Below are 25,921 nucleotides of genomic sequence, written 5' to 3' on the forward strand. Positions count from 1 at the left end.
CCTCGAACAGCCGTTCATTCCCGCGCACACCACAGACGTGGCCAGTTATCTGCTCAGAAAAGAACAGAGATGGGTCCTCAAATTGAAGACACACAGAGAGGGACTGAATGACGAAATTCCATGGTCTTCTCTGTGATAACAACACTGTCTTGCCCGAGCTCTGTCCAATACTGTACTGTTTAAGTGATTTGCAGCAAGAGGGAGATAGGTACACCAGTCCCTCTGAGAGCATTACATCATGTCCTAGTGGGTGAATCATGGGCCATCATAGGCACTTTCACACTTGGCCTCAAACAAATAGGCCTAGGGTGTTACTCAGTTTATCCTGCTAAGTTTTCAGCTTAAACATGTTTTTAGCCCAAACATCTGCCCAGTAACCATAGTATTTTGACTAGACATGCTGTAATTTAGATAATACCCTGTCTGTCTAAGGTACTCAGCGCTTTAAGATCATTAGCGCCTACCACTTACATTTACTGTGGTTATCAATTTCATGCATTCTAAGCGTGTGTCATATCCCTCCTAATGTTAATCCCTTACTGCCTGTAACCAGTATTTGTTCGACTAGACACGTTGTAGTCCATTCTCTGTCTAGATACGTTATAGTCCATTAAGCGCTCCTTCGGTCTCAGGCAAATAGCGCATTTACATCACTAGCGCATATAACCCACACTGAGTGCAGTTATCATCTTCGTGCATTTCTAGCACGTGTCACATCCTTGTTTGTGTTTTTCTGTTTGCCCCCGTCGCTTTGGCGACGGAGGCGGGCCCGGAAACGAGCAACCTACATGACACCCAATAGGCGAGCAGCCTATATGACATCCAATAGGAGCGCTGTCCTAAACGGGGAGTTGTCCAATCAGAACACGCGAGTTATACGCGTCACACCGCCGCGTTCCCAATAGCGGCTTTGGTGTGATTTAACCTTCGCTTAGCCTGCTGCTGACTGGGCTGACTCGGCAGCATATCGTTGCATCGTATTACGGGGACAAATGCCGATCCTCAGACGCGAGTGAGTACCCCACGTGACCTTCCATCCTATGACGGCAGGGCTTATTAACACTCCCTCACCAGCTGTCGGTACCTCCCCAGATGGCCAGGACGCCGGCCAGGAGTACCGACGGTTAGGTAAGGTGAACCCTCGCGCTATGGCAAGCATATTTACAACAGGGCTGTCTACTCACGCTGAGCTCGTCTTTTTTAACATCCAATTACTCGGATTGGTCTAGATGACCATTTATTCTCTGCTGTTGGATTCCATAGGAGCTTTGTTTGTATTACGTGCATTTTATGTGTTAATGTGTGTCCCACATGTTTTCTAGAGCGGTGCTTCATTTTCCCCTGAGCCACAGCCAGGTGGGGTGAGGCTATCTGACCTTACATGTTAAGGTAAGAGTTTACTAGCATTTGGTATTATAAACTTTTGATCCAAATGTATCTAAATCACGTCTGCATTCAGGTAGTGCATTTTCTTAACAACACATAGTTAAGTTCCAGTCCAAAGCATACTTGATGGTTGGACCATCTGGCCCATTTATTATTTTAAAACCTTCTCCTCACCTTCTTCCCACAGTGTTTTGCACAGACTGTAAGGACACCCAGAACGTACAGGTGACTGTATGCACTTGTTTTGTGTTTCTAGGGTGCGACTTTGTTTCACTTGGTGTAGTAGCTTTCATTTTTAGTTTTTGGTCCTGAAGAAAGCAATGACAAAATCAGTCCTTTAATTGCTGAAACTAGTCGACCATTTTTGTCCTGAGGCTGTCCACATAATTAGACAGTCAGCGGGCGCACTGTTTTTAACATTGGTATGGTAAGCACAATTGAAATAAATCTTTGTTTGGTGCTTATTCTTAACCAATTTTAAACCCACTTCTTTTGGTTTTTTTCCTTCACACCTTCTTTTGCACTGCACACCCCAGTCCCATCTTTTTCTACCACTCACCTACATCGAGTGGTATACCACACTGTCGTCTCTTTACTCGAGTGAGGATACCCCCTACCACCGGGTTGACCTCCTACGAGAGTACCAACAATCTCTGACGGGTGGTACGGATAAAATCCCAAATGATGAAGGGCGGATCCGAATGGTGACTGATGGGTATTTGTCCTCATCCACGGAGAGCTCTCTGTGACATAACCTGGTTGTAGGGGTGAGTTCTTGTCTGGTTTTTTTATGTTTATGGGCACATTTACCTGAGACCCTCTGGTACCTCTGTTGTTTATTGATTGCTATGTTACGCATTACAGTATTCTTACATTACAAAAGGGCCTGATTCTAGCATTATGAACTGTATGATATGATGTTCGGAGTACAGGTGAATGTTTAAAAGTGCTCATTGATATCACCACAAATTACAAGGGCTGGCTGGTCTAACAACCAGCCAGGAGAAATATTAAACAACCTCATATCTCGGTTTTATATCTAATTTCTCAATAACATTTTACACATAACACAATAATACACAAATATTATGATAGGTGGATCACAGGGACTCAAGTGTTTCTGCCTCCCTCATGCGGTCTGGTGGGGTACAGATATCCCCTCTATGGCGGTTCCAAGCCTCCCATACCTTATTCCATTTCCCCGGACACCCCCTGGCGACGTAAACTGACTTCTCCCTGAACATGCCCCAATCCAGGTCTTCCATCCATTTCCCAATCTGAGACTCTGCTCCCACCCCAAGTCCAAATCACATGAATAAATTAGTACCTGAAGGTTGCAAGGCTTATGTCCACTCGCGGGGCTCCCAACCCCTGTACCTGACCATCGTCTGTCCTTCTTTTCGGCTGGTTTTCAATCTTGTTCCTGCGTCACACGTTCTTCTCCATTGTCTCTTGCCCCAGTGCCGCCCGAGGGACGACTATCCAGCCAGTCAGATGCCACCTCCGGATTGTCAAAGAACCATGCTCTACCCTCCACCTCCACTCGCAGTCTCGCCGGGAACATCATAGCGTATTTAAGACCTTTTTCTCTAAGGGCCACATGTAGGTAATCCCTATTTACCGATTCTAAAATACGGAATTTTGACGATTCGGTATTTCAGAATCGGTAAATAGCATGTAGATATAAATCCGGTAAGTTTTACCGAATCAGTAACATTCGGTATTACCGATTCGGTACATACCAAATCGGTAATTCTCATTCATTCCTATGGGCCTGGAGGTATAGAAATGAATGGGAAGCCATTCACTATTACCGATTCGGTAAATACGGAATCGGTAATAGGGGGAACATATTCAAGGGTGGCAGGGTGTCACATTGACACACTGTTGCACCCCTGAATCGTGCATATGTTCACATGTGGCACACATACATGCCCTAAGGGCATGTATGTCTGCCACTACGCACTTTTCAAAAAGCATAAATTTGCTTTTTGAATGGTTTTGGATATTTACCACCAACTTGTAGTTGGTGGTAAATAACAAATCCTCTGATCACAAATGCACCCACTTGAGTGCTACCTACATTGAGGATTCGGTAATTTACCGATTCGGTATCTTAAGGAGTCAGTTAATTACCGATTCCTTAAATTACCGATTCAGTAAATTACCGAATCCTTATTTATACCCACCAACATTGGAAAAAGCTAAATACCGGTCGGTAACGGCAAAATTACCGATTTTCGGCCGTTACCGACCAGTATTTGGCTACCTACATGCAGTGCTTAATTTGTAAAATTTAAAGTGCAGGTGCTCAACTTTTTGGGAGGAGGCCACACCCACTTCCTTGGCTCCACTCACTTTATTTACTAGCCCCACCCACGTCCTCTATTGGCCCCACCCACATCCACAATTAGCACTACTGAAAACCAGATGTAATAACCAATCTGAATTTCAGTGTACGACTCTCTACAAGAAGAAAGATCTTGCTTTCCAACTGTGACTCACACTTCCTGATGGTGAGCTATTGGAGAAAGCTGGGCAGTGATCTGTGTGCTGCAAAATCTGCAGGATAGGGCCCTGATATCAGACAAAGGCCCTCTTCCACAACTACCCTTCCCCAATTTTAATACCGAACCACCTTTGACACCTCTCTACCGAACCAGAAGACCTTCCTTCTCAATTGGAGTAGAAAAGAGATTGAGGGACTCACCGATCCTGAAATGTACTTTCAGAAGCAATAGCTATACAAATCTATTCAAAGACCTCGGAGAAAAAATGCCAGCCATCAGAGATAGAAGAAGATTCCTGATACCCACTAGATTGAGTCAGAGCCCTATGCACAACATTGAAACAGTAGAAATCACCTATAACAATCACAAGGCCATTATGGTGTATAATTAATCTTTTATTTTTTGTGCCAGTCACTAACACCTGGAATGAAAATTATCATTTGAAGTTTCATAAACCCCCCAACACATTCTGTCGATAAATCCAAACAGCCACACTGTGCACAAATACCATCTGCAGTCCTTTACACATACCTTATGCATTCACCATCTAAGGATGTGTGAGTGACTAGAAACACCATTTACAAGTTTCACAACTTTTTGTGGTTCACTCTAACAAAGAATGTGGCTGTTTCTAGGGTAGGGTTTCACATCTCTCAAACAACAACCCAATTTTTCACATATGCAATGCTGTAGCCCAGGGACCCATACCTATGAATAAGTTGTAAAGGAACCAACTAGCATTTCTGCTGCATTATATTGAAAGTGGGCTACTGTTCTGCTATGGTTTAAAGATTGAGTGCTCCAAACCAGTTGGAATCTTAATCGTGAGTACTATCCCTGCTTGTTTAATACTGCAATGAAAAATAAAAGCAATTTGTGTTGACATTTGCCCCAAATAGGGGTTTTGCTCAATTTCTCTTTATTCCAGGATCTGATAGCTATTACAATATGAGAAGAGTATCAAACTACCATGATTTTCACAATGCTTTTAATTATGCCCTTCTACATTCCTTCCAACTTAACATCTGTGGACACAACAAACCTATAAAAATCTAAAGGCACACAATCACTAGATTGAAGGGTGTCAATCAATAGGGCCAACATTCATACTGACATTATGCAGTTTGTGGGTAGTAAACAAGAAATGCCAACTCCTTTAAAAAAAATAGGAAGACACTGAAAAAGATTAATTTTGGCTAACACTTTTGAACAGCCGATCAGGAGCCCAGGAACTACCACACGTTCTTCTCCATTGTCTCTTGCCCCAGTGCCGCCCGAGGGACGACTATCCAGCCAGTCAGATGCCACCTCCGGATTGTCAAAGAACCATGCTCTACCCTCCACCTCCACTCGCAGTCTCGCCGGGAACATCATAGCGTATTTAAGACCTTTTTCTCTAAGGGCCACATGTAGGTAATCCCTATTTACCGATTCTAAAATACCGAATTTTGACGATTCGGTATTTAAGAATCGGTAAATAGCATGTAGATATAAATCCGGTAAGTTTTACCGAATCAGTAACATTCGGTATTACCGATTCGGTACATACCAAATCGGTAATTCTCATTCATTTCTAATGGGCCTGGAGGTATAGAAATGAATGGGAAGCCATTCACTATTACCGATTCGGTAAATACGGAATCGGTAATAGGGGGAACATATTCAAGGGTGGCAGGGTGTCACATTGACACACTGTTGCACCCCTGAATCGTGCATATGTTCACATGTGGCACACATACATGCCCTAAGGGCATGTATGTCTGCCACTACGCACTTTTCAAAAAGCATAAATTTGCTTTTTGAATGGTTTTGGATATTTACCACCAACTTGTAGTTGGTGGTAAATAACAAATCCTCTGATCACAAATGCACTCACTTGAGTGCTCCCTACATTGAGGATTCGGTAATTTACCGATTCGGTATCTTAAGGAGTCAGTTAATTACCGATTCCTTGAATTACCGATTCAGTAAATTAACGAATCCTTATTTATACCCACCTACATTGGAAAAAGCTAAATACCGGTCGGTAACGGCAAAATTACCGATTTTCGGCCGTTACCGACCAGTATTTGGCTACCTACATGCAGTGCTTAATTTGTAAAATTTAAAGTGCAGGTGCTCAACTTTTTGGGAGGAGGCCACACCCACTTCCTTGGCTCCACTCACTTTATCTACTAGCCCCACCCACGTCCTCTATTGGCCCCACCCACATCCACAATTAGCACTACTGAAAACCAGATGTAATAACCAATCTGAAAACCAGATGTAATAACCATTTCGTAATGAAAGAAGTAAGATCTCTGCAAGACTCCTCTAACTTACCTCTGCCTATCACCAGATTGAATTAGAGGAGTCTTGCAGAGATCTTACTTCTTTCATTACGCCTTTTGGCACCTATAGATTCAAAAGGATGCCATTTGGCTTAGTCTCTGCTTCTTCTGTGTTTCAACGTGTTATGGAAAAGGTGTTAAAGGATGTTTCAGGCGTTTGTATATATCAAGATGACGTGTTAATCTTTGCAGATAATATTTCTGACCATGATGCAACATTGAATGTGGTATTAGAAAGATTCAGTAAACACAATCTCACTGTAAAAGCAAGTAAATGTAAGTTTAGGTCTGATTCCATTAATTACTTAGGACATAACATTTCACGTGATGGCGTAAAACCCAAATCCGAATTGGTAGACACTATAGACAAAATGGTGGCACCAGAAAATAAATCGGAACTCATGAAGCTGTTAGGCATGATAGAATATTATGCAAAATTCGTCAAAGGATTTGCTGAATTAACAGTAAACATGAGGTGTTTGTTGAGGAAAGGTGTGGAATTTGAGTGGTCTGAGGAATGTCAGAACGAGTTTGTTAAAATCAAACAAAGATTAAATAGTGCCCCTGCGTTGAAAAGCTTTAACCCTAAACTCAAGTCTATTCTGGTCACTGATGCGAGTGAAAAAGTATTGGGTGCCGTTTTGAAGCAGAATGGTCCAGAAGGCATGCAAACCATAATGTTTCTGTCTAGGAGTTTGAGGGATGCTGAGACTCGTTATTCTGTTGTAGAGAGGGAAGCATTAGCTGTGTTTTGGGCAATAAGGAAGCTAAAGAAATTTCTTTGGGGTTTGGTCTTCGATGTTTATACTGATCATAAACCTTTAGTAGAGATTTTTAGCAAGAAAGGTTTGGATCTGGTTTCTGGGAGGATATCAAAGTGGGTTATTGGTCTACAGGAGTATAGTTTTGGTATTCAATACATCCCAGGTGTTGACAATGGAATAGCAGATGTTCTCTCTCGTTTGGTTCCTAGTGGAGAATTGGAAAACGATTGTTTGGATCTAGATGATGAGTTGGTGTGTGCTGTGGATTATGAATTTCTATCTGAGAAAAAATGGTCTGAGGAGTTAGCAAAAGATCTTACTCTATGTGAGATTATATCTTTATTGAGAACTGGTTGGGTCAGCTGCAAAGTTGGTTCTGTTCTGACTAAACCTTTTTGGACGGTACGTAGTGAATTATCTGTTGACAATGACCTACTGTTTCGTGGGACGAGGTTGATCCCTCCATCTAGTCTTAGAAAGGACTTGATTGATTTGGTCCATGTTGCTCATTCAGGTCTATCCAAAAGTAAGGAGAGGCTTCGCATGTCCTATTGGTGGCCGGGTATGGACAAAATGGTTGAAAGAGTAATTAGGGATTGTATTCATTGTAATGTCAGTGACAAGTCATACAGTGCACACACACAACCGATGTTTTTAAGAAGAAGACCTAATGGTCCTTGGCAGGACATAGCTCTAGATCTTGTGGGTCCTATACAACATAGAGATTCCCAAGTTTTCATTCTAGTGGTTATAGACATGTACTCAAGATGGCCAGAGGTGTTTTTTTTGTCAGGAATCGATTCGAGTAGAATTATTCAATGCTTGAGTGAATTATTCTGCAGAGAAGGTCTTCCGGTAACCATCTTGTCAGATAACGGTGTGCAGTTTGTTTCCAAAGAAATGGAGCGTTACTTATCCTCTAAGGGTATTACTCACAAGACCTGTTCTCTTTACCACCCCGAGGCCAACGGTATGGTTGAGAGATTTAATAAAGTAATTAAGGACACTATTAGGCTAGCTAAAAATTTGTCTGCTGACTGGAAGAAATGTGTTTTAGAAAAGGTAGAGGAATACCGTTATACTCCTCATGCCACAACTGGTAAGACTCCATTTTTGTTGTTTCGTGGGAGAATTCCGAACACGCAGGTTGAACCGTTCTGGGTTAATAAGTACGAAGTGTCCAAGGGTAAAGAATGTGTGTGCAACAATGATGAAATTCTTGAAAATGAGAAGGATAAGGCAGAACGTAGAAAAGCATATTTTGATGTTAAAAAGAATGTAAAAAAAACTGTTGTTTGTGTTGGAGATATGGTCATGGTGAGACGACCTGGCATGGTGGGTTCTTCTGAAACAAAGTTTATGAAGCCTATTAAAGTTATCAAAATTTTTAACAATGCAGTGCAAACCCAAGATCATCGTATATGGAATCTAAATAGAATTGTGGTTGTTAGAAGGAAATTGCAAAATGGGTCGACTTTTGATTCCAAGGATGAGAATTTGGTGAAAGGTAGAGCAAATGTTTCTGGTAACAATAGGTCTTCTACACGGGTGTCTAAAAGGCCTGGTTATCTTACTGATTTTGTATAATATGTACATCTTGTTATGTCGTGTAATTACTATATCTTATTTAGTTATTTATTTTTACATCCTTATTTGTTTTAAGGGAGGAGGATGTGTGATATTTAGCTCTACAGCTTTAATAGAATCTCATGTACATCACTAGCTATGTCAATGCTAGTGTCATAGAAATGTTCCATTTGTTGTCAGTTGATGTCTGCTGGCATTGTATGTGGATGGGATCTTTATTCCTGGATTAAACTTCTTTTTATGAACCTCAACTTCTACTGGATTTATTGAGAATACTTCACCTAAGGGCATGTATGTCTGCCACTACGCACTTTTCAAAAAGCATAAATTTGCTTTTTGAATGGTTTTGGATATTTACCACCAACTTGTAGTTGGTGGTAAATAACAAATCCTCTGATCACAAATGCACTCACTTGAGTGCTCCCTACATTGAGGATTCGGTAATTTACCGATTCGGTATCTTAAGGAGTCAGTTAATTACCGATTCCTTGAATTACCGATTCAGTAAATTAACGAATCCTTATTTATACCCACCTACATTGGAAAAAGCTAAATACCGGTCGGTAACGGCAAAATTACCGATTTTCGGCCGTTACCGACCAGTATTTGGCTACCTACATGCAGTGCTTAATTTGTAAAATTTAAAGTGCAGGTGCTCAACTTTTTGGGAGGAGGCCACACCCACTTCCTTGGCTCCACTCACTTTATCTACTAGCCCCACCCACGTCCTCTATTGGCTCTACTGAAAACCAGATGTAATAACCAATCTGAATTTCAGTGTGCGACTCTCTACAAGAAGAAAGATCTTGCTTTCCAACTGTGACCCACACTTCCTGATGGTGAGCTATTGGAGAAAGCTGGGCAGTGATCTGTGTGCTGCAAAATCTGCAGGATAGGGCCCTGATATCAGACAAAGGCCCTCTTCCACAACTACCCTTCCCCAATTTTAATACCGAACCACCTTTGACACCTCTCTACCGAACCAGAAGACCTTCCTTCTCAATTGGAGTAGAAAAGAGATTGAGGGACTCACCGATCATGAAATGTACTTTCAGAAGCAATAGCTATACAAATCTATTCAAAGACCTCGGAGAAAAAATGCCAGCCATCAGAGATAGAAGAAGATTCCTGATACCCACTAGATTGAGTCAGAGCCCTATGCACAACATTGAAACAGTAGAAATCACCTATAACAATCACAAGGCCATTATGGTGTATAATTAATCTTTTATTTTTTGTGCCAGTCACTAACACCTGGAATGAAAATTATCATTTGAAGTTTCATAAACCCCCCAACACATTCTGTCGATAAATCCAAACAGCCACACTGTGCACAAATACCATCTGCAGTCCTTTACACATACCTTATGCATTCACCATCTAAGGATGTGTGAGTGACTAGAAACACCATTTACAAGTTTCACATCTTTTTGTGGTTCACTCTAACAAAGAATGTGGCTGTTTCTAGGGTAGGGTTTCACATCTCTCAAACAACAACCCAATTTTTCACATATGCAATGCTGTAGCCCAGGGACCCATACCTATGATTAAGTTGTAAAGGAACCAACTAGCATTTCTGCTGCATTATATTGAAAGTGGGCTACTGTTCTGCTATGGTTTAAAGATTGAGTGCTCCAAACCAGTTGGAATCTTAATCGTGAGTACTATCCCTGCTTGTATAATACTGCAATGAAAAATAAAAGCAATTTGTGTTGACATTTGCCCCAAATAGGGGTTTTGCTCAATTTCTCTTTATTCCAGGATCTGATAGCTATTACAATATGAGAAGAGTATCAAACTACCATGATTTTCACAATGCTTTTAATTATGCCCTTCTACATTCCTTCCAACTTAACATCTGTGGACACAACAAACCTATAAAAATCTAAAGGCACACAATCACTAGATTGAAGGGTGTCAATCAGTAGGGCCAACATTCATACTGACATTATGCAGTTTGTGGGTAGTACACAAGAAATGCCAACTCCTTTAAAAAAAAATAGGAAGACACTGAAAAAGATTAATTTTGGCTAACACTTTTGAACAGCCGATCAGGAGCCCAAGAACTACCACTTATAAAGAGAGCATCGTTGTAATCCTTTACTCAAGCTCTTCACCTTGTATACATAGGGAAAAAGGAAAAACCTTAGATGAAAAATAGCTGGGAACTGTGGGAATACTCATAAAGCATCAACAATCAACTTATATGGTCATTGTAGTTATTGGTTTGCTAACACATTAATAAGCATTTGGCTGCAGCACACTCACGGTGTGAATTTTGTACAAACATTATGGAGTCATCTATTGGCTGGTGGGATTTAGGGATGTGTAAAGATTTGTTTAAGTATTGCTCTGGACTTTATTCCTTAGTGAAGTTTCCAAATATTCCCGGTTTAACTATGCCTTCACAGATGAGCAGATTTTTTTGTGAAGTAATTTTCACTATACTATGATAACTGCCAAACGAATCAAACCCATCCAAGATGCAAAATATATGGAGACTTTGTCTCTGAAGGTTTTCATTTTTCCAAGATTTTTTTTGCACAGTGGCAAATGTATGCATGAGACACTGCACATGCACAGGACCCTCCACTACGCTCCAATTTTAGTAACTTTTGATTCGTTTGAGCTTGAAGCCATTTTTTTCTCACAATCTGCAAATTGTGGCAGGTGAATTATGTGGAAAATCCATAATTACGAAAAAAAACACTGTAGCAACTGAAATGCAAAATTCTAGTGACCCTGGTATCAGGCAGCATTTTCAGCCAACATGATTGGCTCACAGTAAACAGAAGGATAAACCGAAGAAAAATTGCCATTGGAGCACTTCTGAACAGTGGTCAACGATGGGAGAACAACTGGTCACACCCAGAGTCTGAAACTGTTCCAGTCGATATCTAAGGAGGCCAGCAGCTTGCACCAATGTGGAATCTTGATAAACCAGCCTTTGAGATATTCCCATCGAGGAACTCTGCCCAGCAGCACTTTCCTTCTGCCCAAGGCACATTGGCTTGTTAAATGGCACTTAGTCCAGGTAATTGAATGATGCCAGAAGAAAACCAAGGCCCATCCAAGTGCCCAATAATAAAAGGAAGAAGTGAATAAGACTTGGACAGAACTAGGCAGCCTGGTCCACATCTTACAACGATCATCTACAATGTTGCTTTTACTCACTTCAAAATTTGAAAACAAGACTGATAGTTTGATCTGGTTGTGAAAGTGCAGGAAAGGCTGTTAAAGTTTGGAAAATAGAAGCAGATTGACTGGTAAGAGAATAAAACAGTCTCTCGATCAGCTTATATTTAAGGTAGTATTTACTTTAAAGATAGGAGTGCCACTTGCTGTGGAACTGTTTTTGAAAACAGAAAGAAAAAACACACATACATACACACGCACATATACACACTATATAGATAAACACACATACATACACACGCACATATACACACTATATAGATAAAAACACACACACACACGTGTCAGCTCCACACTTCAATATTTCTTTTCATGCATGTGAAGTGCATTGTGAGGTCGCTGTTTGGGAGCTGCTATGCGACTGGATGAATGTTCAATTAATCTAGCTTGTGCTCTATTAGATGTCGGACTTTTAAAAGAAGCACCAAAATGAAACGAGACTGGTCAAACAAACAAGTATCAAGAGTCCACAACAGATGAGCTATCCTGACAAGCTACAACCCAATCACGTTTTCTTTTGATGTCCGGGCGGAAGAATCCTGCTTACCTCATGACTGCTTGAAGAAAAGATGTGTGCTTGCTACTTTTAAAAATATCTTTCCTAGAGATTTCATTAAATAACAGCTTTGGTAGGTCTTGTGGGATAAGCATAGCACCACGAAGCTGATAACGCAAGCAGAGTTCCAAAGGAACAATCAAATCAAAATGGCAGGACCCCTCCACTCATACCACCTGGCCTAAGTTTGCGGTCTGTACTGCACTGAGCATGCATTCAGGGGGCTGCGGCATCTAACCAGCAGCTGGATTCAAAGTACAGCTGTTGCAATCCAGAATGCAGATTTTGAAGGCAATGCCACTCACTGGCATGGCGGTGCCCAACCCCATAATCGGCAACTACATCTTCAAGGAAATTCCAGTCGCCAGTGACCGATAAAAGAGTCCTGAGTGGAGTATAGGCCACAGCAATAAACCAATGCGGACTTGAGATTTTAATTTTTTTAAATGCAACACTATGGGTGATTATTTGATAGGAAGTGGCAGGATAGAAACTGGTATATCTTGAACGGAACCCGTCTATGGAGAATTTAAAATCAAGCCTAAAGTGTCAAAATCTACACCTCGGGGCAAATAAATAAATCTTGTGTTGACCTGGGCTAACATCCAGTAGTACACTCAGGATGGGCTGGAGAGAGCCGCACCATGTAGCAAATGCATAAAATAAATGAAACTGCCACTCTGCTATTAACAAATCGCCTCCCATCACATTCCGCAGTGAAAACCGGTCAAAGTGCTGAGCCCAGCAGAAGAAGCGTGCACCACAACGGTAAGTGTCATTCTTGGCCCGAAGGTGGGGCTGGGGGTGGAGAGAATTAGTGAGACACTGGCATACAACTCGAAATGAGTGCCAAGGAGCTGCTAGGAACACTCGCTGCACGTGGCAGTCTGCGCTCGAGAGGCACCAGCATTCCTTTGTGAAGATAGCCACGCACCCGACTGACTAGTTTTCATGCAGACCAATGCCCGATTCCACCCCGTTCCCCACCACAACAGCTCCAGTTCATCATAAGCCAATCTTACAACCTCACTAATAAATGCCTGCTTGAGGAAAGGACGGAGACTCACCTTTTGTGCCTGCAGATCCTGGAATTCCTCCTCAATGCAGGCCTCTGGACAGCTGCCCAAAAGTCGGAGTTCCCCCTCCAACGGGCCTCAGCAGCATGTCTCGAAGTTTCCCAGCCTGCCTTGTCCCTGGCTCCCTGGCTTGCGCCCACGAGCCCGCCCTGAGCCGCAAATATTCAAATCCAATGAGCAGACACCTTTTGATGAAAGGCAGGCGTCAACTGCTGACATCACCAAACGTGATGCAGTCATCCTGCCTGGACGTGGGTGGGTCGTTTTCTGGAGACATACCAGGCAGGAGGAATCTGAACCGAAGGAGAACAGGACGGGTACGTGTGCATTTATTTTTAATAATTACCGGGCCTAGGGGAGAAAACTTTAATAGACCCAGCCCTGAAAAATAAGTGCCGGTGCTAAGCACCGGAAAGCACCGGCACAAATTAAGCCCTGCCTCCATGTGGCCCTAAGTTTCTTCTTGACGGCGAGGAAGTTTCTGCATTGTCTCTGTACCAGCTGTGTCATGTCGGAAAAGAATGAGAGGGTGGCATTTTCATAGCGCAATGGGGGCGCCACCCGGGCTGCCTGCAGGATTGCATTTCTGTCTCTGAAGTTTAGAACCCGCGCTATCATTGCCCTTGGGCTTGGGATGTTGCAGGATAAGCTCCTCTACGAACAGATCGGGGGCCTGGTTTTCCGATTTTTCAGGCACTCCCAAGATGCAGGTGTTGTTGTGTCTGGATTTCCCCTCAAAGTCGTCCAGTTTCCATTCGGCCGCTGCGCAGAAAGATTTCAAGTCACTTAGTTCCTGTTGGAGCTGTGTCACATCCTCCGTCAAACTAGCTGTCTTTATATCCTGTGACTTGACTTTTTCATTGACTTTAGTAAGATCAGCCCGAATAAGGTTCACCTCAATTGAAACTGTGTCTAATTTATGATCCAGCAACTCAATTTTGTTCCCTAGGGATGTTCTGACCCCATCGATGGCGGCCATCACGTCCTACAGGGTCAATTCCGTAGTGTGGCTTGCAGTGTCTACCACCCCTGCGGGTGCTTGCTGTGAGTCCGTCGACGATCCCTTAGGCAGGGTGTAACGGTCTAGTCTGTTGAACTGAATCTGCCACAGAGCCCCGTTGTCACTGCAGCGGCGGGCTCCGACTGTGCCACACTGATATTAATCCTCCCCGCGACTGCCTTGCAGAGGCGTAGGGAACGGGCCGGTGCGATGTGATGGCCGTCGAGGGAAGGGGGGAAAATGAGGCACTTCTCACCGCCCCGGCTCCAATGCACAGTCGGCCGCTAAACCCAGGGCACCAGTAGACGGCGGTGTCTGCACCACCGGCGACTTCAGGTTCCGCCCGCCGAGTCTCGGACTTCCTCGGGCGGCTTGCTCTATACTCTGGTCCCCGGATCCCACACGATGCTCAGGCCCAATTTTGCGAGAGCCCTAACAGCCTCGTCGGGACACCGCAGTAGCACACAGGGGTACCACAGGCTTCCCTCTTTCGAAGCCCGCTCTCCAGGGTCAGGATAATGTTCAGGATGTCGGACTCATGGGAAGGCGATGACGGAGCTGAGAGATTATGCAGCCATCTTGTCCGGCGCTAGGCTCCTCCCACTACATATTGTCTGGTCTGATTGTATATCTTTTTACATAAAGTTTTTACTTTTTTTGTAAAAATCGTGTGGAGTCTTTTTGTGATGTCATCATTGGATTATTGTGAGTGTACACATTTGCCTTGAAGATAAGCATGGCTGCTCGTGCCAAGCTACCGAGGGGGTGAGTGGGTGAGTGGGGCTATTTAAGAAGGTGACCTGACGTTGGAACGATGGTCCCTACTTGGCCTAAGGTACCTACCTCAGCCAACCAGCGGTTCCCGGGTCTAACAATTTTTCATTAAAATGCCCACTAAATCTGAACAGATATACAGTTTTACTGATAACACCATATACCACATTAATGGTAATGTGTGGCTAAAGGACTTCTGTGAATATTTATGTATGGCTCATTGCCAAGTAAAGCATTTTGAATTGTTTTAAGCCTATTAAGATCTCTTTTTCCAGCGAAATTCAGATTAACAAAAAATGTCCTTTATTTTTGGTTTGCTAACTGCTGAATGTAAACAATTCATTTCCATGAATTTTTTGTTGTGTAGTGCAAAAAACAGCATCTTGCAGCCTGTCATTTCACACTCCCTGTACTCCAGTAAGATTGTCACATAATTCACTTTAAAAACTCCTCTCACATAGTACGAGAAGGAAAAGTATACACCAGTCCCATGATAAAGGAATAAGCAGTAACTTGTCAGAACAAACATTTAACCTATCTTAGAAACACCTGCAAATGTGACAAGATAAGCACAGAATTTCAATGTATCTTTATGTATTGCTAGGACATTCTCCACCCACCAGAAATCGGAGCGCAACCCATAGGTGGTTTACGACCCACAGTTATGGAACAACAGGTGGTCTAGGGGATCTCCCTCACATGGACCCTGGTTGGGGTTTTCCGTGTGCTGCTTTGCTTCACAGAGGTGTTCAAAATAAACACTTCAAAGGCCCCCTGTTTGAAATTTTCCTTGTGTCAGCTTTTTTGTGTCAGACAGTGCGTTTAAGTTTTTCCATCCATCAGTTATGATAATTGGAAAGAGTAATTTTTGAAAATTAGAATTATGCTAGAGATGAATCCTGTGTATGTATTGGTGGAAGCATTCTCATCTAAACAAAGTGACGGTTACATAAGTCCTTGGGGCATGTGCTTGCATGTCGTTGCACTCCTGTGCCAGTTTTTACTATCTCAATGCACCCAGGCCTCCTGCCAGTTCTTATCAATGCATGCCCATTTCTCACAGAAGCATGTACCAGCTCTTTTTTCAGCTTTCAGTCGTCAGTTGATTGGCTTCTTGGACTTGGACACACCATTGGCACTGTAGAGAGCCACCCGGGCTCTCTCCTACAATGTATCCTTTTCCCCCACGCACGCACATGCACCCCGGGGTGGGCTCACGCCAGGGTATAAAATAAACATGCAGAAGACCGCTCGGGGTCTTTCCGGCTGACTGTGGCTGAGTGTCGGTGTCATTAATTATCAGCATTGTCAACCACGTTTTGGGCCTTACCCAGGGTGCCACATTGGCGACGAGGCCGGTCTTTATCCACGCGTGCCCGCTGCAGCCTGCGGCACCGCGTCGCCTATATCCAGCTGCGGTGCCCACCCGCGCTGCTGTGCCGATCCCACTCTGTCCCGAGACCCGCCCACGCGTCTCCCGTGAGGGAGCGCCTTCAGCTGGCGGGGCTCGTGGGGTCGGCGTGCCACGTACAGATCCTGCGGGTGAGTCTGCCGTCTGCCCCGCTTGCGCGGCTCCCGCGTATGCCCCTTCGCCTGCCGGCGCGGAAGAAGTGCGCCCGCCGCGGCGGAAGGATTGCAGAGCCCTGCGACGGCACCACGTGGCCCAGGCCTACCCCGCCTCTCCACTGCTACAGGGGCGCGAGCGGCACCCGTCCACGTGTGCGCTCAGAGCATCGCGCTGGGCCCCGCGTGCTCTGCTCCAGCCTGCTCCACGGCGCAACCAATAAGCATTGGCAAACGCAACTCAGGACCACACTTCACCAGGCCTCCCAGGCGCGCCTACGCTGCTCTGCCCAAACAAGCCTTGGCAAATACAAGTAGGAACCTGCCTTCACTAGGCCTTCCAGGCGCCCAGCCTGCAACAAACAAGCCTTGGCAAGTGCAAGTTGGAACCTGCCTTCACTAGGCCTCCCAGGAGCCCAGCCTGCAACTCACCTGACCTGCTCGAGCGGAAAAGGGGTGCAAAACACTGTCTCCCTCACGCGCAGGGTGTCTCACCGCGCGCCACTCATTGGCGTACCCAAGCACCCCAGCCCTGCCCCCGCGCGCCGACACGACTCCGGAAAGCTCCGGGACCACGTGCTCAACGCTGCACCATGAACCAGGACGCGACTGGGGCCCAAGACGGGGCTGTCCAGGCCCCACCGCCAGCGGTCCAGCCGCCGCCAACCATACCTGCAGCACAACCCCAGGCCCAAGCCCAGGCGGGAGCCCAAGCCCAAGGAGGGGCACCCCTGCCAGCGATGCCCGCCCACCTGCACGCCGGCGCTGCGCCCATCCCGCCCTTCAGCGAGACTGCGGACCCGGCCACTGCGGCGCTCCGGTGGAAGGCGTGGGTCGGGAGACTCAATCTGTACTTTAAAGGTACCAGAGAAACGGACGGCACAGTGAAGAGGTCACTCCTCATCTTGTACGGGGGACCGGAAATTTATGATCTGTTTGAATCGCTCCCCAACACAGGGCCTGAGCACGACTACGATGCCGCGGTCGCGGCTCTAAATGCACATTTCGATCCCCAGCTCAACAATGACTTTGAAAAGTTCAAGTTTAAACGCGCCTGGCAGACTGTCTCCGAGTCTGTTGACATGTACTATGCCCGGCTCCGCCGGCTCGCCAGCACATGCCCGTTCGCCAACCCCCGGGAAGAAATCAGGGATCAGATCATAGTGGGATGCAAATCAAAGCTGCTGAGAAAGCTAATCTTACGACAACCAGGCATATCACTCGACGAAATACTAATCCTAGCCAGGTCGCACGAACTGTCCGATGCCAGGGCAGAGGAGATGGAGGCAGAGCTGCGCACCACGGTGATTGCCCCGACCGCTGCGAGAGCTACGCCGATCAAGGAAGAACTGATCGATGCGATACAGAGGAGATTCCAACCAACAAGACAGCGGAATGCCCCGCCATGAGGAAACCAGTGCGGGTATTGCGGTGACGATCACCCTGCCACGGCCACATGTGGCGCCAAAGGAAAGACGTGCCTCAAGTGTGGGCGCTTAAATCACTTTGCTGCCGTCTGTCGGGGGGGAAAGTTCAGGTCAGCAGGCCCACGTGCCAGAGCAGTGACGCAGCGCATCCGACAACTATCACTTGACCAGGAACTACCTCCTCCGGACACTCAAGCCCAGGACAGACGACCCAGGTACGAAGACGACGAGGATGACGAGGTGTACGTCGTATCCTATGTAAGCCGAGCGTCCACGAGAAGGAGGCCGCCGCCCATGTGTTCCATATCAATAGACGGGACCAACGTCAGTGCCCTGATAGACACTGGAGCGTCTGTGAATGTCATGGACTCGGACCAATACGAGAGGATGTCCCCGAAGCCTGCACTAACACCCTCCGCAGCAAGGATCTACACCTACGGGGGATCAGAACCGTTACCCCTTCGAGGAGTAATCCACGCGACCGTAGTCAATGGAGAATATTCCACGGGGTACACAGACAAAATATCGATTTTTAAATATCGATATACAAAAATATCGAAGTTTAAATATCGATGGGACAAAATATCGAAGGTAAGTAATATCGACAGTCTTAATATCGATATTGGTATGATATCAGTAATATCGAAGTTGTAAATATCGATGTCAATAATATCGAAATTAATAACTTCGATGTTACTAATATAAATTTTTAAATACATTTAGTGTATATTATATTGTATTTATTATGTTTTATTATTTACTTTTAATGTAATTGAATTAAATATTGTCTTTTACTACTGTAGCGGGTTGTGGGTTTATAGGGGAATAGGGTGGGAAGTAATTTAATTATGTTAAATTAATTTTTAATTAGTAGGAATTATTAATTAATTAATTGAGAAATAATTTTTAATTATTCTTAATTAATTGATTAATTGATAAATATGTTCTGTAGCGGGTTATGGGTTTATAGGGGAATAGGGTGGGAAGTAATTTAATAATAATTAATTAATTGATATATGTTTGTACATATTTTAATTAATAATTAATTGGTAATTAATTTCTATTAATTAGTTAAATAATTAATATAATTTTGTACATATTTATAATTATTAATTAGTTGGTAATTAATTAATATTATTTATTTAATTACATTAATTATAGTAATTTTTTATACATAATTTATTGTTATTATTAATTAATTAATTGGGAAAAATAATATTAATTATTAAATTAAATTAATTACAGCAAATGTGCTAATATATTTACTTTATTGTTATTGTTAATTAATAATTAATTAGTAATTAAATAATATTAATTAATTTTGGGTAAAGGAGTATTTTTAGGGTTCAGGGTCAGTTTTCAGTTTTTGGGTAAAGGGGTATTTTTAGGGTTCTGGGTCAGTTTTCAGTTTGTGGGTAAAGTGGTATTTTTAGGGTTCAGGGTCAGTTTTCAGTTCATGGGTAAAGGGGTATTTTTAGGGTTCAGGGTCAGTTTTCAGTTTTTGGGTAAAGGCGTATTTTTAGGGTTCTGGGTCAGTTTTCAGTTTTTGGGTAAAGGGGTATTTTTAGGGTTCTGGGTCAGTTTTCAGTTCATGGGTAAAGGGGTATTTTTAGGGTTCAGGGTCAGTTTTCAGTTTTTGGGTAAAGGGGTATTTTTAGGGTTCTGGGTCAGTTTTCAGTTTTTGGGTAAAGGGGTATTTTTAGGGTTCAGGGTCAGTTTTCAGTTTTTGGGTAAAGGGGTATTTTTAGGGATAAGGGTCAGTTTTCAGTTTTTGGGTAAAGGGGTATTTTTAGGTTTCAGGGTCAGTTTTGGGTTTTTGGGGTACAGGGATTTTTTTAGGGTTCAGGGTCAGTTTTGGGTTTTTGGGGTACAGGCGTACATGGTAAAAACAAAAAAATATTACATTAAATCAAATAAATTACATGATAAAAATTAAAATTACATTAAATTATTAAGTGTTTTATTTATTTTAAATGTATATGTATTAGTTTTAATTTTGTTTTAATATTTTTATTTAATATTTGTAAAATTATATGTATTTTAAAATTATTTTTACATTATTATTAATACATTTAAAAAAATTATATTTTTGATTCCGATATTTTTGTACTACGATATTATTTTTTCGATATTTTTGTACTTACCTTAATGAAGATAGGATTCCGATATTTTTGCTGTCGATATTTTTACTCCGATATTTTTGCATTTCGATATTCTGTCTGTCGATATTATGTCAGACATTCATTCCACGGAGACTAAATTTCACATCACGGAGGGAAAGAAAGGCACCCTCCTGAGCTGCCACACGGCAGAAGACCTCGGCCTGGTATTCTTCGCAAATCAAGTGCACCAGGCGCATGCGGATTTCATGCTAAAGGATTTTCCAGAACTGTTCAAGGGCCTAGGAAAATTAAAGGGGCGTAGGTTCAAACTGTACATAGACGCGTCGGTCAGGCCTGTAGCACTCCGGCGGGTGCCCTTCAACCTCAGGCCACAGGTCGAAGAGGAGCGCCGGAAGCTTGAAGACCTAGGTGTAATCGAGAAAGTGTCGGGCCCGACACCCTGGGTCTCCCCGTTAGTCGTCGCACCAAAGCCGAAGCAGCCAGGGGCCATTCGTCTATGTGTGGACATGAGGCTCCCCAATACAGCCGTCAAGCGCGAAAGACATATCACCCCCACCATGGATGATATAATAGCAGACCTCAACGGGGCGAAATGGTTTTCAAAACTAGATCTTAACTCGGGCTATCATCAGCTCGAGTTGGAACCAGCCAGCAGATACATCACCACCTTTTCGACCCACGTGGGATTACGTCGCTACACCCGGCTCAGCTTTGGTGTCTCCTCCGCGGCGAAGGTCTTCCAAAATGCCATTCGCGAGGGCAACCTTACAAAGACTTGCGGATAGTGGCCTGACTCTGCACCGAGCCAAATGCTCCTTCTACCAGGAGTCGATAGACTTTTTGGATACACTTTCACGAGGGAGGGTCTGAAGGTAGACCCCAAGAAAGCAGAGGCGATCAAGGCAGCCAGCACCCCCCGAAACCCGACTGAAGTACGCAGCTTCTTGGGCATGGCCACCTACTGCGGTCGGTTCATACCCAACTTAGCTGCTATCGCGGAACCTCTCAGAGCCCTCACCAGAGCCGACCAGAAGTGGGACTGGAACGGCACCGCGAACAATGCCTTTCAAACCATCAAAGCCAGCCTCTTGGATGACACCACGATGGCCTACTTCCAGCCACGGCGTCGGACCGAGTTGATCGTCGACGCTAGCCCCGTGGGACTGGGAGCAGTCCTTCTGCAAGAATACGGGCCCGAAGAGTGGAAGCCGGTTGCCTATGCCAGCAAGGCGCTGACCGACACCGAGACCAGATACGCGCAAATAGAAAGAGAAGCCCTGGCCATCAAGTGGGCGTGCCAGCACTTTCACCTCTACCTCTGCGGGCAGGAGTTCACGGTGGTAACCGATCATAAGCCTCTTCTACCCCTCTTTGCGGGGTCATCACGGCTAGCTCCCCCACGCATCGAACGATGGGCGGTCCAGCTGCAGGGCTACCGCTTCAAGATCGTGTTCCGCCCAGGGGCCCACAACCCGGCCGATTACCTGTCCCGGCACCCGGATGTCATCACCCAGCGTCCGCCCACTGAAGAAGGAGAAGAGGTGGAGGAAATCGTCCATATGATCTCGCAGGCAGTGTGTCCAGAGAACATGTCGCTCAAAGAAATTGGAGAAGCCACCGCCGGGGACGAAACGCTGACAAAAGTCCGCCGTGCCCTGGAGGAAAATCTTTGGGCCCACTTCCTCGATGGTGCATCGAGCCTCCGGCCGGAGGTGAGCCACGCAAGACAGCAACTGTGGCAGGTACGCAGCGAACTAAGTGTTGGAGACGAAGGAATCATCTTAGGAGGACACCTCATCGTCATACCCGAAAGCCTCCAACAAAGAGCTCTGAGTCTAGCACATGCGGGGCACCAAGGCATGGCCAAGACAAAAGCACGGCTCCGGAGCAAAGTGTGGTTCCCCGCGATGGACAGCCAAGTTGACGCCATGGTAAGGGCCTGCCATGCCTGCACAATCACGGGCTGAGAACCCGCCCCGGCGCCGGTGATCACTGAGGAAGCGCCTCAGACACCCTGGACACACCTCAGCATAGACTTTGGTAGCTTCCCAGACGGGAGGCACATACTGGTATTAGTTGACTCGTTCTCCAAATTCCCAATAGTTGAAGTCATATCATCAACGGCATTCCCGCAAGTGAAGAAGGTGCTAAGCCGTGTCTTTGCCACGATGGGGCTCCCAGAGGAAATCAAGTCCGACAACGGACCCCCGTTTCAAGGGAGAGAATTTCAGTCATACCTGGAAACCCTCCGAATCAAGCACAGAAAGATCACCCCGCTGTGGCCCCAGGCTAACGGGGAAGTTGAGAGACTAATGCGAACACTGAATAGGGCCCTCCGGATTGCGGTGAACAATGGGGAAGACCCGGAGTCGGCCCTTGACCAATTCCTAGGAGCATACCGACAAACGCCGCACTCAACAACCAAGTGTGCTCCTGCTCACGTACTGTTTAAGCGTGCACCCAGGGACAGCATCCCAACCGCGAGCACATGGGTGCCCGAGGAGAGAAACGCCGAAGCTACTCAAGCTAGAAGACAGAACACAAACATCAAGGCGAGTGTGTATCGCCATGCCAAGGAGCTGAACATTAAGGAAGGGGACGTGGTGGTTGTCAAAGATCGCCATCTCGGATGGATATTCCGAACCCCGTTTGAGTCAGAAGTATGGATAGTGGACAAGGCCCAAGGGACAATGGTCACCGCAAAGAGGAATGTACAAGTCGTGACAAGGAACGTGTCATGCTTCAGAAAGGCAACGGATACCGCGGAAGAGCAAAGAGTGGAAGAAGGAGCGGAAACAGGAGAGTATGAAGGTTTGGATTTCCGCAGTTTCCCGAGTCCAATTGTGGTACCACAGCAGGGCGAAGTTCAACCCAGACCAACACCACCGAACCTGGGTGCCGAGCAAAGTCAACAGAGAGCGACTGATGCGAGTGAAGGCCCACGGGCAACCCCGGCTGGAGTTGTCGAATCACCCTGGACCCGGAATCACCGATACAGTCTAAGGCCCAACCCGAGGCCTAACCAGCGGATGAGAGACTTTGCCTGGACATCGCCCCAAAGTGAAATCCAGAAGCGTGCAGCATGAACTGAACTAAAACAAGGGAGGGATGTAGAGAGCGACCCGGGCTCTCTCTTACAATGTATCCTTTTCCCCCACGCACGCACACGCACCCCGGGGCGGGCTTGCGCCGGGGTATAAAATAAACATGCGGAAGACCGCTCGGGGTCTTTCCGGCTGACTGTGGCTGAGTGTCGGTGTCATTAATTATCAGCATTGTCAACCACGTGTTGGGCCTTACCCAGGGTGCCACAGGCACCTGTTTAATATTTAGTGTAAATTTGTGTACCAAATGTTTTTGTGTTTTTAAAACACAACAAGAAAGTACGAATAAGAGATAGAGGAATGCCTGACTTAACTTGGTCACACGTCAGTATCAAAAGGCAGATAAAATCGTGATGTCTGTATTTCCCTTTTGGAATAATAGCTCCACGCAATCTCAAGTAAACTTTTAGGAAAGGAATTAACGATTATCTTAAACTAAATTTAAGGTATTGATATTCAGGGATGGCTACACACCCTAGTGAAATAAATGTAAAGGGATGAGACCAGGGGTGCAACTAGACCCGAACTTTGGGGGGCAGCGGAGGCCAATACTCCCAGCCAAGGCTGGCCCTAGCACTGGTCGCACACAGTGCAAAATATTTGTTTTGGCCCACCCTCCCCCATTTCCTCCTTTTCCATTAATTCCCTCAGTACCACTCACCAACAACGTACATCATCTCTCTATAGCACCTTTCAGACAAACATTTAATTTTTTAATAGCTCTACTCATAGTACACTTACACTCATTTCTGTGATCTACAAGGTACTGTTATATTCCAAATAGCGACCCCCATATATGTCCAGGTAACATCATAACACTTCACCTACATTCTCTCCTGTATTACATATATTACGGATTTGAGGAACTGACCTTTTACCTAGTTACAATACTATACACAGTATGTAGGGTTTTTCCCTGAACCCTAGTCTCATAAATTATGCATGAGGATTCTTATTTTCTTGGAATCACAGCAGGACCATCATCTATGTATAAAGTTAACTGCTGATGTCATCCTTAGTCCGACACTGGCACAGCAAGGTAGAACTCCCTAGGGATACCTTAGGGTATATAAACATCACCTCTTGCTGAAATAATCAGAGGAGATCACAACTTAAATGCAGACACACTGACACGAGATGCTGAGGTTCATGCATGCAGACACTCTAGCTTGCAGTGGTCCGAACATCCCTCTCGGGGTGTCCAACTCGAGACCAGAACGGGGTCCCGCAGTCTCACATCAGGTAATGGGGTTGGCTTTATTCTAGAGGGATTCTTGGGTTTACACCTACTCACTTGCTGGGTACACTTAGGTGCATCTAGTTAGGGTGCATCGTAGGAGTACTCATTTTATTGCCATGTATTTTATATACTTCTCTATATTTATGGTTTTAGCAAAACGGTAGAAACGTACCATCTGTTTACTTGCTTAGTGTTACTACTCATTTATATATGCTACAGTCTACTGGTTATTTCAGTGCACTTATTTTACACTATAAAACAACGGTTCAATAAATACTTATAGAAAACGTCCCAACCGTTTATTCTGTGTATCTCTCTGAGAACAAGTGAGCAAGAGAGACTGAGCGAAAGGTAAGTTACTGTTTCCACGGTCCTGAGGGATCAGGGCTGTCATGTTTGATAGTTGCCAAGAACTATTCTTTCCTTGGTAAGAGGAGGTTATAGTGGCATGGCGAGCTAGCTGGTACACAGTGTATTATACCCGGTGGGGGTAACTGGAATCAGTCTGGACACCAGTCCTGCAGCATATGTTGTCTAAACTCGCAGATCCTATATAGGTCTTATAGGAAGTACACAACATGGCGCTTCCAACATTGGTATTGGCACTTATTTAATAGTCAAATCTGAGTAGTTCAGTGGTGCTATTATCAGAGACCCCTACTCACACTCCCCATAGATGTCACAAGTGAGAGGGAACAAAAATCTGCCACATCTGACTAGGAAAATTCCTACGAATAGGCTGTTGATTTAATCAAGCTTGAAGGATACAGTGCTCCCATTGTAAATAACACCTTATCTCAATTCCCTTAAAACACTCTCCTTTCTAAAAATAATGACTGAACAGAGAGACACAGATGAAGGAAATGCACTAAACTTCTCTGCCGAAGAAGACTTTGCAGATAATGTTAGAAAAGCTGTCACCCTAAAACTAGCATATGGTGTTACAATTAGGAGTGGGCAAGCGACCTTCGTGATTGAGGCACACAAATCATATAGAACAGAGGTATTCTATTCATTGATTAAATTCCCGCAGGCAAATACACAAACAAAAACATTTCACTACTATCTAGAAGACGATATACCAAATGAGTATAGTCCATATGGGGACATTGAAATTCCAATCAATTATGAAGAACACCTCTACTGGCTTAAAGGCATCCTCCCCCATAAAAGAAATAGAGTAGGACTCGGTCCGCTTGGAAGAGACGGACAAATTGGCCAGTTTTAGTAGCATATGTAGGAGAGTAGGATCTGCACCTTATAGTTACCCCCACTTTTTTTCTGAT

This window comes from Lissotriton vulgaris, chromosome 2_1 (genome assembly GCF_964263255.1).
Source record: "Lissotriton vulgaris chromosome 2_1, aLisVul1.2, whole genome shotgun sequence".
Classification (NCBI taxonomy): Eukaryota; Metazoa; Chordata; class Amphibia; order Caudata; family Salamandridae; genus Lissotriton; species Lissotriton vulgaris.